The sequence below is a fragment of the Phascolarctos cinereus genome, unplaced genomic scaffold, assembly GCF_003287225.1.
Source record: "Phascolarctos cinereus isolate Bilbo 61053 unplaced genomic scaffold, phaCin_HiC Scaffold_765;HRSCAF=1411, whole genome shotgun sequence".
NCBI classification, from domain to species: Eukaryota; Metazoa; Chordata; class Mammalia; order Diprotodontia; family Phascolarctidae; genus Phascolarctos; species Phascolarctos cinereus.
The window spans coordinates 1-8,175 of record NW_027556141.1 but is presented as its reverse complement, the minus strand read 5'-3'; the positions used below and the strand labels follow the sequence as shown (position 1 = coordinate 8,175).

The window sequence follows — 8,175 nt, the reverse complement described above, 5'->3', positions numbered from 1 at the left end:
GCCGCACGTGGAAACATTCAGGAGAGGACAGGCCACATGTGGAGGGGACCAGGGACAGACACACAGTAACCTTTGGATGGACAAAGTAGCAAAACACAGGCACCAAACTCTTAAGAGGGTGGGCAGACTAAAATGAAGGTCTGCTCTCTCAGCACTGGAGGTCTCAAGCCAGCTCCCAATCTCGTGTGGGGTGGCCATCTCTCTGCAGGTCTGTTCTTCTGCTTTCAGTTGGAGGTTACTTTTTAGCTTTTCCTTTTGGGAAGGGGTGCTGGTGGTGTTAGGAGGCTACAGAGTTCCAACTTCAGGGGCAGGAGCAGAAAGAGATCCCAGTATAGTATGGTAAAGTTGACGGAGGTGTTATCTTGGAATACAGATTTCTTATAGAATTCCTTCCATAAACTCCAATTTGTATAACGTGAATTTACCTAAAGCCCCATCTGTCTGCACCCCTTTCTATTCCCATTCAGTTTTCTCCAGAGGTCTTCCATATCTAAGTTTTCTAAAATTCTATTACTCTTCTTAACTTCTTTCTTATTCATTTTATGATTGGGTTTCTCTAGCTCTCATTTGCGTTAAGAATTTGAACCCTATGCCATTTCCAAAATACATCTTTACTTGTGATATTATTTCACTGCCTGTCGTTCCTTTGAACAAGAGGCAGTTTCCCTGCTTAACCTTTTTAATAGGGCTATTTTTGCTTTTGCTTTGTCTGAGATAATGATTACTATCCCTCCATTTTTCACTTTAGTTGAAGTATTAGAGTTTCTGCTCCAACCCCCCTTTTTCACTCTGTAGTTCTCTCTTTGTTTCAAGTGAGTTTCTTGTAAAACAAAGGAACAAACAAACGTATTTTTGGATGCTGGTTTCTAATCCATTTTGCTACCCCATTCCATTTTATACGTGAATTCATCCCATTCACACAGTTAAGATTACTAACTATGCATTTACCTCCATCCTATCATCTTCTGTCTCTCCTTCTCTCTTTCTTTTTATCCTGTCTGTTCTCTAATATCTCTTTTGCATAGGACAGCTCTATTTATTTATCACCCCACCCTGTTATCACCACTCTTTCTTTCTCTTTTCCCATTCTCTTTACTTACCTCTAGGGTAACATAGATTTTTATAACCAATTGAATGAGTATATATAGGGACAAACACAAATATAGATATAGATATTTCCCCCTGTTAAAGCAATTTAGATGCGACTGACATTCAAGCATTGGCTACCCCCTCCCAACCATTTTCCACTCCAGGGTAAAAGTTCTTTCTTGCACACCTATTTTCTGTGAGATTATTTCCCCCATTCTTTCTCTCTTTTCTGCCTTCTCCCAGGGCATACATATTTCTTACCTATCCATTTATCTTCCATCATCCCAACCTAAGGGGCTCACTCCCAAAACTTCTTTCTATGTAGAATCCCTCCACCTGCTCTAATACTGATCGCATTCTTAGAAGATATGCGTATCCTCTTTCCTTATAGGAAAGTGCACAATTTAACCTCATTGAGTTGCTTACGAATTCTTTTTCATATTTACCTTTTAATGTTTCTTTAGAATCTTGTATTTCAAAGTCATATTTTCTCTTCAGCTCTGGTCTTTTCCTCTGAGTATTTTGATGGTAGATGTGTGTCCCCAGAAAGCAAACCTATAGTAACTAGAATGTTCTCAGAGAGTGTCTTCAGCCCCAAATGTCTTGTCTGCTGAGTGTTCTGATGCTAGATGTGCTTCCCCAGAGAGGAAGCCTGTAGTACCCAGTGTAAGAAAGAGACTGGACAGCCTCTCTGGGCAAAGAAACCAATCTTTATTAAGAGAAACAAAGGTGGGGTCTCAGCTTGCACTGGGCGGACTACAGTCCCCACCTAAGTTTCTCCTACAGACAGGTTTCTTTGCCCAGAGAGGCTTCCCAGCTTCTTTCTTACACTGGAATGTTCCCAAAGAGTTTTCTGCCACAAGTATCTTTTCCTCTGAGTCTTCTCAGAGCGTGGGTGTCTCCACCTATAAGTATTTCATCCACTGAGTATTCTGATGTTAGATGTGCTTCCACAGAGAGCAAGGCTGTAGTAACTGGAATGTTCCCCGAAAGACTGTCTCCTGCCACAAGTATCTTTTCCTCTGAGTCTTCTCAGAGCGTGGGTGTCTCCACCTATAAGTATTTCATCCACTGAGTATTCTGAGACTAGATGTGCTTCCACAGAGAGCAAGGCTGCAGTAACTGGAATGTTCCCCGAAAGACTATCTCCTGCCACAAGTATCTTTTCCTCTGAGTCTTCTCAGAGCGTGGGTGTCTCCACCTATAAGTATTTCATCCACTGAGTATTCTGAGACTAGATGCGCTTCCACAGAGAGCAAGGCTGCAGTAATTGGAATGTTCTCAGAGAGACTGTCTCCTGCCACAAATATCTTTTCCTCTGTATAGTATTTTAGTTGTGTTGATTGCTTTTGCTCCCTAAAACAAAAAATACCATTTGTCACAAGGATATGGCTCTCAGGGAGGAGGAGAGGCAGAGGGAGGGATACATGGGATACCATCACATAAGATACAGAAAACATCAATAAAATTGTTTTTAAATGAGGTCAAGTATCTAAAGGGTATTGATGGAGAAGTGGCCAGGGGAAAGAATGGGGTTTTGGACGTGCAGAGTGATTCCTTCCACCTCTGCAGCCTCCGGATCAGGCCTTGGCTTGAGAACTCCAGCACTGAGAGAGGAGAAATTTGGCTGCTCCATTAATCCGCAGCTCTGGCATCCACGGGTCAGTATTCTGTCCACCCCTGCTCGGGGTACTGTGTATCTTTCTTCAGTCCATGTGTCACCTCTCTTTTTCTGTGTGTGGTCATGTCCAGCCTCCACATGTCTGTCCTCCACTTGTTCTTCCTCTCAGTTCTGGCCAGGCCACCATATGGCTGGCCCCAACATGCACCTGATCCTCTTCCTACTCTTGCTTCTCTGTCCCTGGCCCCCATGTGTCCTTGAACTGTTTCCTGGCCCACTCCCTTCACAGGCATGTGACCCCTTCCTGCCTCCCTCCCTCCTTGTAATCACATCTGTGGCCAAATTCAAATTACTTCAAAATCCTTCTACTTACAGGCTTGTCCAATGGTCCACTTACACAAAACAAGAATTGCCAGTAGTTCATAAAAAAAACAACAAACTGATGGCACGTGTGGAAAGCAGTTTGGAAGAAATTTGATAAGAGATCAACACCTCACACCAAGTATCAAATTAAATTATAAAGGAATACATGCATTAGACACGAGAGTTAAAATAATATAGTAATAATTGATGAAAATTACAGATAGGAGATATAAATATAATCATTAATAATTACTCTTGCTTAGACCTACTTCTTAAAGGAAAAGTAAAATAACATACAGAAGGAAAGAGATGGCAAAACTATACTAAGTGCTCAACTTTCCCCTCTCAGAATTAAGCAAATATAAGCATAAAATAATAAAAAGAGAAGTTAAAGAGAGGAAAGGAATACTAGAAAAGTTAGACATGAGAGAACTCTGGAGAAAACTGAATGGAAATAGAAAGGAATGTAGCTTTTTCTTAGCTGTAAATGGTACCTTCTCAAAAAATGAACATGTATTAGGGCACAAAAACCTCATAACCAAAGGAGAAAAAAGAGAAATACTAAATGCACTTTTTACAGACCACGATGCAATATAAATTACAGAGACATGGAAGCATAGATTAAAATTAATTGAAAAGTAAAATATCCAGTCTCAAAGAATGAATGGGTGAAAGAACAAAACATTATTCAGCAATCAATAATTTCATTAAAAAGAATTACAACAATGAGGCAAGAGATCCAAATTTGTGGGATGCACCCAAAGCAGTACTTAAGAGGAAATTTCTGTCTCTAAATGCTCAGATCCATAAAACAGACAAAGGATAGGTCAAAGAATTGGGCACGAATAATATAAAAGTAGAAAAGAACAAATGAAAAATCTCCTATTATACATCAACATGGAAATCTGTAAGTCAAAGGTGAGATTAAGAAGTTTTTCTTTCAAAAATCAAATTAAAAAAATAAAAGCAGGTACTGCTTTTATCAAAATACTAACAAATCATATAAATCAGGGGCAGCTAGGTGGTGCAGTAGATAGAGCTCTGGCTTTGGAGTCAGGAGGACCTCAGTTCAAATCCAGCATCAGACACCTGACACTTACTAGCTGTGTGACCCTGGGCAAGTCACTTAACCCCAGCTGCCTCACCAAAAAGCAAAAACAAAAACAAAGGAAAACAAAAACAAAGACCAAAAAAAAAACCGTGATAAACTATTGGGTAACTTGATTAACCAAAAGAGAGAACAAAACCAAATTACCAGTTTCAAAAACAAAAGAGTAAATGCATCACCAATGAAGATGAAATTACAGCAGTGCTAAGGAGCTATTTTGCTCAAACATATGCCAGCAAAACTGACAATCTATTTGAAACGGATGAATAATTACAAAAAACATGACCTGCCCATGTTAACAGAAGAGGAAATAGAATACATAAATAACTGTCTTAAAGGAAAAAATTGAACACGGCACACATCAGTTTCCTAGGAAAAAATTCTCAGGACCAGATCAAGTGTGAAAGTGAATTCTAGTAAACATTTAAAAAAAATTCATCCCAATACTATATAAACTACTTGAAACAACAGGTAAAGAAGGAATCCTATCAAATTCCTTTTATGGCACAAACATGTTTGTGATACCTAAACAGGGGGTAGGGATATACACAAACTAATATTAGAGGAGCTGTGAAATGACACATCCATTTTCCAAAGTAATTTGGAATTCTGCAAAGAACAATGTCCAAAGCCTCTAAAACAAAGACTCCATTATACCCCAATGGAGCCATTAATGAGAAAAATGTCCCCATATATTCCAAAATATTTATAATAACACTCTTTGTGACAGGTATGATTTGTAAAGAAAGCAGATGCTCATCAAGGGGGGAATGGCTAAATAAGACATGGAACAAGACAAGAACATGAAAGGCATGGAATGCTGTTCCCATGCAAGAAGAAATGATGTGTGGGAAGAGTACAGAGAAGTATGGAAAAACCTTTGTGAACTGATGCAAAGTGAATTGAGTAAAAACAAAAAACCCAACCCAACAGTATATATACTCAGTAACTACAATTGAAGTAGAAAGAACGACACAGCAAAATTTTTAAAGTACCTCTAACAAAACATTAAAGATGAAGTGGGCCTGAAAAGGAAATGTAAGAAGACATCATCACCCTACCCCATCCAGGTGAGAGGTCCACAGGTGTTACACATTGCACATCTTTTCCCAAATGCATCCATCAGTTGTGCTCACTTTTCTTTTCCTTCCTAATCAAGAAATACCATTCCTCACATGGCATGGCTCTCGAGGATAGGGAGAGGGAGGAATACATGGGACACCCTGATGACATCAGAAACAAAAAACATAAAAAAAATTCAGAAAGAGGTCAAACATCTTAAGGGAAATAATGAGGGAGTGGAAGGAGGAAAGAAAGGGGTCTGGCTTAGTGATTATCGGCAGCAGATCCAAACGATATTACAAATCTGTGATTATGAAATAACTATTGCTGTTGTTTAGTCGTGACTTTTCCTCATCTCATTTGAGGTTTTCTTGGCAAAGCTATTGGAGTGGTTCCCATTTTCTTTGTGGCTCATTGGACAGATGAGACACTGAGGGAAACAGGGTGAAGTGACTTGCCCAGGGTCACACAGATAGTAAGTGTCTGAGACCATATTTCAACACTAGGAGATCATTCCTCTTGACTCTGGGCTCAGCAGAATACCTAGCTGCCGAGAAAACAATTTCAACTTTTTAAAAATTGAAAAGCTGATCAGTTGAAAAGATCAGGTATGCAATATACAGAAGCGAACAAATAAAACGAAATAGTGTTTAAGAAATCCATAGATAGTAGTTGGGGCGGGGGGGGGGGGGAGAAGACACACTATAAAGTTAAAAAAAAAAACAGCAGAAGGAAAAAACAGTTTGTCAGAAATTTGATAGGTCATCAACACCTCTCGCCACCAATCAAATTAAACCACAGATGAATACAGGAATCAGGTATAAAAAGGGAATCGATAACAAATTAGAGGAGTGAGGAGGAAATTACTTTTCACATTGATGGATAGGGAAGAGGTTATGAAAGAACAAAGAATAGAGAGAATCACCGAAAATAAAATGGATGATTCTGCTTCTATAAAGTTGAAATGCTTTTGCACAAACAGATTAAATGCGGTTAAAATGAGAAAGGTAACAACTAAGTGAGGAAAATCTTCCTTACAGTAAAGATCTCTAAGGCCTGTTGCACATGCAAGACAAAGAAGGAACTGATTGCAATTTCTAAGAATAAGAGCCATTCTCTACTAGGTCAAAGGACAGGCACGTTTTCAAAGGAAGAAGTCCAAACTATCAAAGGCCCTAGGACAAAATGCTCCAGATCCTTTATACTGAGAGAAGGGCACATTAAAACAATTCTTTTCTTTCAGGCTGTAAATCACAGAGATCCCAGGTTCAGGAACAGTCCCTCTTTCTGTTCCACAGCAAGGTACGTGGAAACGCCCCTTTCACCAGGCCCTGGTGGAAACCAGAACAAAAAATCAGTATACCATTAAAGTAAAGGACACCAAACAAAAGAGGTGACAAGGAGAAGGGGAGGGGAAGAGTTCCTACACTCTGTCCTCTCTCCCCAGCCGCAAGGCCAAGCCAAGGATGGGAGGAAGGGAAGAAGAAAGGATGGAAACATCCACGTGAGAAGGGGAGGGAGGGAGTGTCTCCAAAGGCTTCTCCCAGCTGGCCTCCACCCCACTGCATCTCCCCACCCCCAAGCTCCATACCTGCAGTCAAATGCATGGGCAGGCAGGAAGCCCCAGGCAGAAGCAGCCATGGGGAAGCAGGCACAGGAGCACACACCCACAAAAGACACACGCTCCCCCACCAGCCTCTGTCTTACACACACACACACACAGATTATACAACCTACATATACAACAGAGGCATAAACAAAAGCATTGATACTCCAGGATCTTCCACCCACCATTACACCCAACCTCCTGAGCACTAATTGGGGAGGGTCGAGGGTCTGATTCATGAAAAGGTTGGGGGGGAGAAAGGAAGAAAAGGAGAAAAAAGGGGGAGGCTGAGGCAGGACCAGGGGAGGGGGCACTTACCTCCCTCAGAAACACTTAGGCATTAGTAGGACCCTCAGGATACGTCAGTCTGCAAGATGGGGGTAACGAAGGGGAGGGGTGTGGAGGGGCAAGGAGACCTCTAGCTTTCCATGCTACTCACATCCTCCTCCAGAGACAAAGAAACTCACACTTAATAGAAGGTAGGAGAGCCCCACCCCCTCCTTCAGGCCGGACTCTGTGACGTCACTGCAGGCGGGGCTAGTCTCCTCCAGAGCAAAGAAGGAAGAGAGGAGGGGGTTTCTGATATCACGCCCAAAGCAGTGGGGAGCCCTCCCAGTCATTTCTCTCTACCTCCATGACCCAAACAGAATAGGGAAGCGGACCGCAGGTGCATCTTCCACGTGGAAGTGGCCCTGGCTGACCAGGGTCCCAGGTTCACGAGGACAGGCTGCTGGGAATGGGGTGGGAAGCGGCAGCAGAGCTCAGCTTGCAGTTCTTGAGGATCGGCCCCTTTATGCAAACTGGGAGGGGGAGGACAAAGAGGGCATGGGGAGGGGAGGGAGGGGTGCCCTGGGCTCCACAAAAGGGAAGAGAACAGTAGCTGCAGCAGCATCTGCAAAGCAGTAGTGAATGGAACTTGGATTCCTCACAATCCCCAGAGCAGAGAAAGTGTTGGGGGAGGTCTAAGGAAGGGGCGGGACTCAGCCTCTTTTCTCCCGCCAAAAGGAGACAAAGATCTGGGCGGGGAAGGGGGTGAGGGAGATTGGGGCACCAAGGGAGGCAGCTTGTCTGCCCTGGCTGTTCATGTGAGGGTACTCTGGCATAAATCCTATATAATATAAACCTTGCAGACCCTGGACAAGAGGGAGGCACATCCTCTTTTCTGGCTCAGTGTCCTCTACAAACGGGAGACAAAATGCTCCAAATTCCTTGTAATTAGAGAAGTGCACATTAAAACAACTCTTTTCTTTCAGGCTGTAAATCACAGAGATCCGCAGGTTCAGGAACAGTCCCCTCTTTCTGTTCCACAGCAAGTACGTGGAAACT

The 8,175-nt window shown here is 42.3% G+C and overlaps 1 long non-coding RNA gene across 3 annotated transcripts; it reads right to left on the bottom strand.

Annotated features, from left to right (window-relative positions):
- Positions 1–384: 384 nt before the first annotated feature.
- LOC144454738 (uncharacterized) lies at positions 385–8,155 on the bottom strand. Of its 3 annotated transcripts, none has more exons than XR_013483240.1 (3): positions 7,973–8,155; positions 5,243–5,404; positions 385–2,445 (listed from the first exon to the last, which is right to left on the bottom strand). It is a non-coding gene; the product is annotated as an uncharacterized LOC144454738 (long non-coding RNA). The 3 variants fall into 3 exon arrangements; XR_013483241.1 differs by having other exon boundaries at positions 7,982–8,155; XR_013483239.1 differs by lacking the exon at positions 7,973–8,155 and having other exon boundaries at positions 5,243–5,554.
- Between the last annotated feature and the right edge of the window lie 20 nt (positions 8,156–8,175).